This window comes from Henckelia pumila, chromosome 4 (assembly GCF_033568475.1).
Source record: "Henckelia pumila isolate YLH828 chromosome 4, ASM3356847v2, whole genome shotgun sequence".
In the NCBI taxonomy this organism is placed as follows: domain Eukaryota; kingdom Viridiplantae; phylum Streptophyta; class Magnoliopsida; order Lamiales; family Gesneriaceae; genus Henckelia; species Henckelia pumila.
In genome coordinates this window covers 98,659,940-98,669,782 of record NC_133123.1, presented here as the reverse complement: position 1 = coordinate 98,669,782, position 9,843 = coordinate 98,659,940, and positions in this window count along the sequence as shown.

The following is a 9,843-nucleotide window of genomic DNA, read 5'->3' as shown; positions in this document are numbered from 1 at the left end:
CTGCTGGGAGTTCTCATTTGAGGCCACGAGCTTCTGGCCAGGTGTTAGCCCTGAGACATGATCAGGCTGTGGAGGAGAATGAGAAAGTCATCGCAGGTACATTTCTGCTTTATGGTATACCTGCTCTTGTACTTATTGACACTGGTGCATCTCATTCCTTCATTTCTGCACGTTTTGTTAAGAGGCATAAGTTACCATGCATTGCATTAGACGTAGTGATGTCTGTTTCTACTCCGACGGGCCAATCTGCTTTGGCTAAGCGTCTAGTGATGGGTTGCCCTTTAGAGTTCGAAGGGAACATTCTGTTAGCAAATCTCATGGTCCTGGCGATGGACGACTTTGATTGCATTCTGGGAATAGATATGTTGACTACCTATCGAGCTTCAGTGGACTGCTATCAGAGATTAGTACGCTTTCATCCAAAGAGGAGTGAGAGTTGGTTTTTCTATGGTGAGGGAGCGCGACCCCCGATGACTTTGGTATCAGATTTGAGAGCCTGTTGAGCTCTAGAGTCTGGCGGGGAAGGATACCTTATCTATGCAGTTGATTTGTCCGCTGAGAGCATTGGGATAGAGAGCATTCCTGTTGTGGATGAATTCCCAGATGTATTTTCTGATGAGATTCCGGGTTTTCCTCCTGCTAGGGAAGTCGAGTTTGGCATAGAGTTGATGTCGGGTACTTCGCCTATTTCTAGAGCACCATATCGTCTGGCTCCGTCAGAGATGCGTGAGTTGAAGAATCAGCTACAGGATATTTTGGACAAGGGGTACATTCATCCTAGTGTATCTCCTTGGGGAGCTCCTGTTCTCTTCGTGAAGAAGAAGGATGGGTCGATGCGGCTGTGCATTGACTATCGGCAGCTGAATCGAGTCACTGTGAAGAACAAGTATCCGTTGCCTCGTATTGATGACTTGTTTGACCAGCTGCAGGGCACATCAGTTTACTCCAAGATTGACTTGAGATCTGGGTATCATCAGTTGAGAGTCCGTGATCAGGACATAGCCAAGACTGCATTTCGTACTCGCTATGGGCATTACGAGTTCCTAGTGATGCCATTTAGTTTGACTAATGCGCCGGCTATATTCATGGATCTGATGAACCGTGTCTTCAGGGAGTATTTGGACAAGTTTGTCGTGGTCTTCATTGACGACATCTTGGTGTATTCACGTAATACGGAAAAGCATGTTTCTCACTTGCGGTTGGTACTACAGACTCTTTGAGATGAGCAGTTGTACGCCAAGCTGAGCAAGTGTGACTTCTTGATGGATAGAGTGGTCTTTCTTGGCCATATCATATCCAGGGAGGGGATTTCTGTTGATCCAAGCAAGATTGAAACGGTACTTAATTGGTCGCGTCCGATGACAGTTGCTGAGATCCGTAGTTTTCTGGGTCTAGCAGGGTATTATCGTCGCTTCATTCTGAACTTCTCTCACTTAGCTCAACCGTTGACGCAGCTTACCCGCAAGGGTGTGGATTTCGAGTGGTCCTCCGAGTTCGAGGAGAATTTTTGTGAGCTTCGACGGCGGTTGACTTCTGCGCCGGTGTTGGCATTACCGTCAGGATCTGGAGGGTATGTAGTTTACACGGATGCTTCTCTTCAGGGGTTAGGTTGTGTCCTGACTCAAAATGGGCATGTGATCGCATACGCTTCTAGACAGCTGAAGCTTCACGAGGACAACTACCCAGTCCATGATTTGGAGTTAGCAGCCATTGTGTTCGCTTTGAAGATCTGGCGTCATTATCTGTATGGCGAGAAATTTGAGATCTTCACCGACCATAAGAGTCTCAAGTATTTGTTCACTCAGGCGGAGTTGAACATGAGGCAGAGACGTTGGATGGACTTGCTTAAGGACTATGATTGCGAGATTAAGTACCATCCGGGAGCTGCTAATCTCACCGTTGATGCTTTGAGTCGCAAGGTGCGACTATCCGCACTTCAGACTTGTTCGATGTCTAGTGCGATCAGTGACTGTTGTACTTCAGGTTATACCTTCAAGCATAAGAAAGGTATGCAGAGTATCCAGATGTTTGCGATATTATCTGAGCAAGCCTTGTATTCGCGGATCCGAGATGCTCAGATGTCTGATTCGAAGACCCAGCATTTAGCTCGTCTAGCTAACGAGGGTAGCTCGTCTGGATTTCATTATCAGTCAGATGGCTTTCTGTGTTTGTCTGGTAGGCTTGTGATTCCGCAGGATGAAGAGTTGCGAGAGGAGATTTTGTCTCAGGCGCATCGCACTAAGTTGAGTATTCATAATGGGAGCAACAAGATGTACAAGGATCTACGTACTCGTTTCTGGTGGAAGGGAATGAAACGCAATGTTTATCAGTTTGTTTCGAGATGTTTGGTGTGTCAACAGGTCAAGGCAGAGCACCGACGACCTCGAGGATTGCTTCACAGTCTGCCTATTCCTGAATGGAAATGGGAGTTTATCACAATGGACTTTGTGACCCATTTGTCGGTATCCCCGAGGAACTGTGATGCTATCTGGGTTGTGGTGGACCGACTCACCAAGTCAGCGCATTTCATTGCCTATAGCCAAGAGTACTCTGTGGATCGCATGGCACGGATGTACATTCAGGAGATCGTTCGACTTCATGGAGTGCCTGTGAGCATTGTCAGCGATCGGGACCCCAGGTTTACTTCTAGATTCTGGGGGAGTGTTCAGCGTGCGATGGGTACTACTCTCAGTTTGAGTACAGCCTATCATCCGGAGACTGATGGTCAGTCAGAGCGCACTATCCGTACGTTAGAGGATATGCTTAGAGCGTGCGTCATGGATTTTGGTTCAGCCTGACAGGATCATTTGCCGTTGATCGAGTTCGCTTACAACAACAGCTATCACACTAGTATTTGGATGGCACCTTTTGAGGCGTTGTATGGGCGACATTGTCGTACTCCACTCTTCTGGGAAGAAGTGGGGGAGAGACAGCTGAGGGACTGGAGTTTATCCAGCAAGCGATAGATTTTGTTGATCGAATCAAGAAACGGATTAAGACTGCATAGGATCGTCAGGCCAGTTATGCTAATATCAAGCGTAGGCCCTTGTAGTTCGAGGTCGGGGAGAAAGTGTTTCTGAGAGTGTCACCTTTCCGCAAGATTCTCAGATTTGGCCTTAAGGGCAAGTTGTCTCCCAGATTTATCGGTCCGTTTGAGTTCTTGGAGAGCATTGGCGATTTGGCTTATCGACTAGCTTTGCCACCGCATCTATCAAGTATTCACGAAGTGTTCCACGTATCTCTGTTGCGACGGTATGTGGCGGATGAATCTCATATTCTGCAGCGGTCTGAGGTTCAAGTAGACAAGGATTTGACTTATGTTGAGAAACCTCTTCGTATCCTGGATTATAAGGATAAGGTTTTACGGAACAAAGTCATTCCTTTGGTTTTAGTTCAGTGGCAGCGCCGAGGCACTGAGTAAGCTACTTGGGAGCTTGAGGACAGGATGCGTAAAGACCACCCTGAGTTGTTTTGATTTCATTCTTTAAGTTGTATTCAGTTGCAAACTCTGTAAACGTTTGATTTGAATAAAGAATGTTTCTGATTTCTGTATTTGCATTCGGTACTTAAGATCTGATTTCGAGGACGAAATATCTTAAGTGGGGGAGAATGTAGTAGCCCGTAACCAAAATCAGTAATTAAAGAATTAATCATAATTACTTGGGTAGAGTTTGGAAGCTCCGAAGGTGAGTTCGGAAGCTCCGATCAGGATCGGAAGCTCCGATCGATATTACGTCAGGCATGACATGTGGCAAGATCGGAAGCTCCGATCAGGACCGGAAGCTCCGATCACCCCTATCCGAAGTCAACAAGTGATATTTTGACACGTGGCAGATCAAGATCTTCGGAAGTTCCGATGGCAGGATCGGACGTTCCGATTGAGGTTCGGACGTTCCGATCAAGGATCGGAAGTTCCGATCGTTGTCTATAAATAAAAGGCCAAGGCTTCACTTTCATTTGCCAATTTCGAGTTCTCCTTTCCATTCTAGTCCTTTTGAAGCTGTTCTAGTCTTCTTAGGCTTGGTCCGGAGGTCGGCGAGGCGTTCGGTAGTCGTAGCGGAGTTGTGCCCAAGTTCTGGAGGCATCGACATCAAAGGGCTAACGACGGACGAAGGTATAGCTTTTGCTTCCTATAAATATTTGGGAGTATGCAATAGCTTAGTTAAGATTTTTAGAGCACTTTAATGATAGTAGTATCATTTGGCAGTGTAGAGCAGACTATAGGCGTGGACTTAGAGTTGGTAGAGCTTGCACTGTTTTGAGGTACGAAAGTACTGTTCGAGATATCCTGACTGAGTATGCATGTATCATGTGACTTCATGTTTTATATGCCATGATATTATGCTGCATTCATTTGCATCTTGCTGTATCTCTTTCGAGATGTCTGTTAGTAGGGTTGTACCCTTTCCTGTTAGTGGATGGATTTCCATCGATTTGGGTCCGGCGTATCCACGGTTATCTCGGTATGGGAGCCACCTCCTGAAGCGACGGCACAGCGTGCTACATATCAGGGCCCGGTCTGTCTCTGTTATCTGATCCTTGACCTCGAGTCTATAGGGAGTTCACTTTGCATGCATGTATACTCATACTCTCGTACTGAGCATTTTATGCTCACGTCTCGTACTCTGTATTTTCTGGACACCCTATTCCATGGGGCAGGTTTGCGATTGGACGAGGAGGGTGGATCCAGGAGGGGCTAGTCAGTGGTTGGCCAACTGGAGCTTCGTCTAGGTTTTATTACTGTTGTTTGGGTTTATACAGCTATTCGATTTGGTTGTATATTATTGGATAAATTACAGATTCCTTTACTTGGGATTGTATATTGCTTATGGTTTCCGCAGTTTTATTCCGATATCTGTTTAATTAAGTTAATTGCATGCATAAGTTCTGTTTAGTAGGTGATCCGAGTAAGGGTCACTACAACCCATCTGTTTATTTTAAAACCCACCTGACACAGACAACAAACAACAAAAGCAACCGACAATACAAATAAACTAGACCAGAATAAATGAATAGACCAGAATAAATGAAAGAGAAACTAGGGGAAAAGGTTCAACATCACAAACATCAAAATATTATAATTTAATCCTTACAGACCAAGAAACAAATCTTAAAAAATCATTTCATTTACATTTGCCAAATAAACAAAATAAATACTTCATAACATTTAAGTTTGAATAAACTTCTGCGGAAGAATAGCATAGTTCGGAGGGATGTGTCGTGCTCGCATCGCAGTCCACTTGAGAGTCATGCCCCTCGATCTCAACAAAATACAACCTGCACCAAGCATAGTAGTGAGCCTAAAAGCCCAGCAAGATTTAAATAATACAATAAGGGTTAAAAATAATGCATCGTACTAAAAGTAGTACTAAGTGTACAATGAAATTCACACGAAGGGAGAGCGTGATAACATGCCCGAAGTAGGTGCAATAGCAATATGCGATGAAAAACAACATTTATGAGTCAGTTATCCTTTACATTTACGTTTGAAATTAGATCCTCGATTGTGACTATGGTTTTGATCGATCAATGACTGCAGTATACTATGTCAGCAAGGACGCCGAGATTAATCTCGACACGACATTGCCCCTTTTTCATTCTTTTTGTAGGGGAGCCGAGATGAATCCCTGCCGCTTACTACACATCTCATTTGGTAGGGGAGCTGAGATGTCTCCCAGCCGCTTACTACACGTCTCATTTTGGCAAGTGAGCCAGGGCATCCCCCGACCGACATTGCATGTACAAGTCACAACCAACTCACTTCATTCATTAACTTTTCATTCATTTAACATTTTCTCATTTCATCATTTACCTTTACAAGCATTCTTTAATACAAGACTTCGGGACTAGGTTATTAAACAATTTGAAGTCATACACACGAATAAATGGCGTTGAATAATTTAGATGACATGAAACTCAAAGGATAGTATGAAAATAAAATAAATGGATGATTGGAGTGTAGGTGAGCACCCAAGGCTTAAGGCTTTCTACTACACTTAAGTTCACGCTCAACAAGGGTCTATCTCAAGCGGTTAAACATTATGATCCATAACTCATCCTATTTTAATTCAAAAGGCTTCCAGTTTGAACCGAAACCTCAAACACCCCTTAAATTACACCTAGGATTAGTATTCAACCTTTAATGGTAGCCCGAACAACCCAAACAATTTAAATTCCCGGACAACCCATAGTTTTTAGAAAACTCTGCTCGCGTATGACTAACTTAAAATGCACATAACCTACTCGATTCTTAGCCGAAATAAGCTCAATTCGCACCAAAACGACCCTAACATCACACAAATTACGAAAATCAGAGGTAGCCTCTGCCTAGGTCTTTCTAAATAATCCATCAGAACCAAAATCTTAGAGGCTATACGCGTAGGTGAAAAATTCAGTTTTGGCGCCCTTAATACTAAGGCTTCTCAAATTCACTCCTCATGACTTAACACCTCAAAAACTCACCAAAGCATCCTCTAAGGGTCCCTAAATGACCAGAATAGGGTTCATGAGCTAGTCGCTTTCCCCGCGCTTGCTCGTTCAATCATTTTCTCCAAAATGCTCGCCTGATGCCCTCAAACTCCACTAACCAACATTCCAACAAAAATGCCCAATAACCAGCCCTATAATCCACCCAAAACTCATTCAAAAACAAATGTTTAATGCCATGAACACCCCATGGGCAGCCCCTCCACTCCTTTCATCCATTCACACAAAACCTTCCATTCAAACGCCACAAACTCGATTCGATTTACATCATTTCAAAGCATATGCATTAAATAACTTGTCCACCATCTTGTGATACTTAAAACCAATCAAACAAACATAAGAAATGTTCGAATATACTATGTTATAATCTGATTTTTTATTTTAATTCATGCAAACCCCATTTAAAAGCAAGAAATCGACCAAACAAGTTTAAAATAAAAGCTAGCAACTACATCTACACAAAAATAATCACCTCCTCAATAACCCCCGCTGAAACCGATGCATATACACACATTTTACCATAAAAATCTGGAAAATTTGAGTTAAGGAAGAAGGACAAAAAAAAATTATATACTCTATGCTTGGGTTTTAAACTAGGATGAAAAGGTCTTGCCTCAATCTTGCAACCAAATGAAATGGAGGGGGAACAGCTGCTATAACTCATGTCCAGCTGCTGGAAACACCTCCTAAGGTGACCTCCAAGGCGTCACGGCGGCGGCTGGTAGTGGTGGATGGACGGCTGGAGTTGAAAGGAGAAGGAGATTGTTGAAGCCGACGTGAAGAAGGGTGAGGAAATGGAAGAAACGTGAGAATGGGGAAAAGAATGGAGTGAGGCGGCAGAAGAGTTAAGAAAATGATAGGGTTAAATGTGTGGTGTGATAATTTTTTTTAGTGTATGTATGTATAGATGTGAGTGTGTGAGTGTGGGATATGCACAAAAATGCTATTGCACTAACAAAGGTGCTAGTTTGGACAATACAACTTTAAGTTGTAGATTTGCACTCATTTTGAAATTCTAAGTCTAAAATATTTGAATTTAAATATTAGGAATAGAATTTCACTAGTCCGGGTCCAAAAAGGCTAACTTTGAGAAATATTGGGAATTTCGTGCAAGAATGCGCTTAAGCGATTTTCTTTACCCGAAAAATTTAAAATAAAATTTTATTTTTATTTCCTTCAACTTTTAAGAATCTTAGGCCATAAAAAATTTGAATATGAGATTTTCTCGCCGTGTCCACCTTTATTGCGTGCCGAGGCCGAATGTCACTAATTTCAAGCGTCTCTAGTAATTAAATTTAAATACCCACGCAATTAAATTCTATGGAAATTTAAATCATTTAAATCACAATGAATTTTAGAAATTTAAATATCGAAGCTAATTTAGACATGGAATTTAAATTATGGAACTTAGGAGTCACAAAAACAATTAAACATTTAAAGGAATTTAAACACTAACTTAGAAATTAAAATCAATAATTTAATTATTTTGATGTCACAATGCTAAATAAAATATTTAAATAATAAACAGAGCGATTAAAATAATTTAAATAAACTAAATGATTGTTTAAAAGTCATTTAAATAAAATACACAAGGGAATAAAAATCTTTTAAACGACTTGGACAAATTAAAATTATTTAAATAAATAAGCTAAATTTAAAATAATTTAAAATAACTGACCGCTAAACTTAAGTTATTTAAAATAAATAAGTTAGACAATCAAAACTATTTAAATAAATAAGATTAACGGTTAAATTCATTTAAACAAGTATCCAATAAACTCAAGTCATTTTAAATAAATAAGTGGAGTAGTTACGATCATTTAAATAGTTAGTACAATTAAAATCATTTAAATAAATAATTAATATTTTATTTGTAAATAATCCAGATAAAGAATTTTGAATTGATTAAACATAAAAATAATAATCATAATATTTTTTTAATTTTATGCATGCGATTTAATATATTGGATTTTAGGTGCTACAATTCCATGTGACGCCAGGGGCTGAGGAGGCGGGGAGTGATCGCCGGTGAAAAGACCCGTCTTGATATAGTGGATCGTTACAAATGGTATCAGAGCCGACCTCTCTTAGTACGGTATGGTTCGGGGACGAACCAAAGTGGAAGCTGGTGGGCATGTGACGCCCGGGGCTGAGGAGGCGGGTAGTGTTCGCCGGTGCCAACAGGTTGCACGGAAAATGAGCGGCTCCTGAAAGGCTTCTAGGTGGAGGAAGACATGAATGAACCGATCCTGCCAGAATGAGAGGGGATTCTGAGACTGTGTAGGTATAGGACTGCATAGTTGAGGAGAGCTTAAAAAGATTTCATATGTACTACTCATATCAAGAAAGTGCACCTTTTTTTCGGGAGCTCATCATATAAGAACTCCAAAGTTAAGCGTGTTTGACTTGGGGAAATTATAGGATGGGTGACCCCCTGGGATGTTTCTCAGGGTGCGTGTGAGTGAGGACATAAGCACGCTAGAAAGACCCGTCTTGATACAGTGGGTCATTACAGGGACAACTGAGGCGGCTGTCAAAGATGAGCAGGGGCGGTGGATGGTGATGAACAGGAAATTTGAGAGGAAATAGAGTGTGAGATTGAGATTGAGATTGAGAGATTGAAGATATTTGGGGCTAGGGTTCACGAGATGGGGGAATAAAAAGTGAGAAGAGGAAAGATATTTGTCTGATATTTACGGGCTCGGATCTGGTCTCGCTCGAGCGCAAGAGGTTGCCGCTCGAGCGAGACATTATTTGTTCGATTCCAGAACACTTCTCGCATGCAAGAAGTTGCCGCTCGAGTGAGAGTTTTATGCAAAAATTTTCCATGGACAGAAACCTTCTCGTTCGCGCGCAAGAAGTTGCCGCTAGAGCGAGACATTATTCAAAAATTTCTCATGAACCAAAACCCTTCTCGCTCGAGCGAGAATTTGATTTCAAAAATTTTGCAAACAGAACCCTTCTCGCTCGAGCACAAGAAGTTGCCTCTTGAGTGAAATTTCAAAAAACAATTTAAATTTTTTTTCAAAATTAATGAAAAAACGATAATAAAACAAAATTAACTAACAATAAAATAAAGATTAAGGGAAAAAACACTGGGTTGCCTCCCAATTTGCGCTAAATTTATATTCTATAGCCCGACTGTACTTCCCTTTCAATATCTCGGGTTCTGCAGATACATCTTGGTCTGAGTGATATCAATACAACCACCATGATAAATTTTCAACATGTGACCATTGACTTTGAACTCCCCAGTTGCAGGATTAGTGATCTCAACAGTGTCGTATGGTAGAACTTGCGTAATTGTGTAATGCCCGGACCACCTTGAGCGCAGCTTACCTGTCATAAGTTTCAATC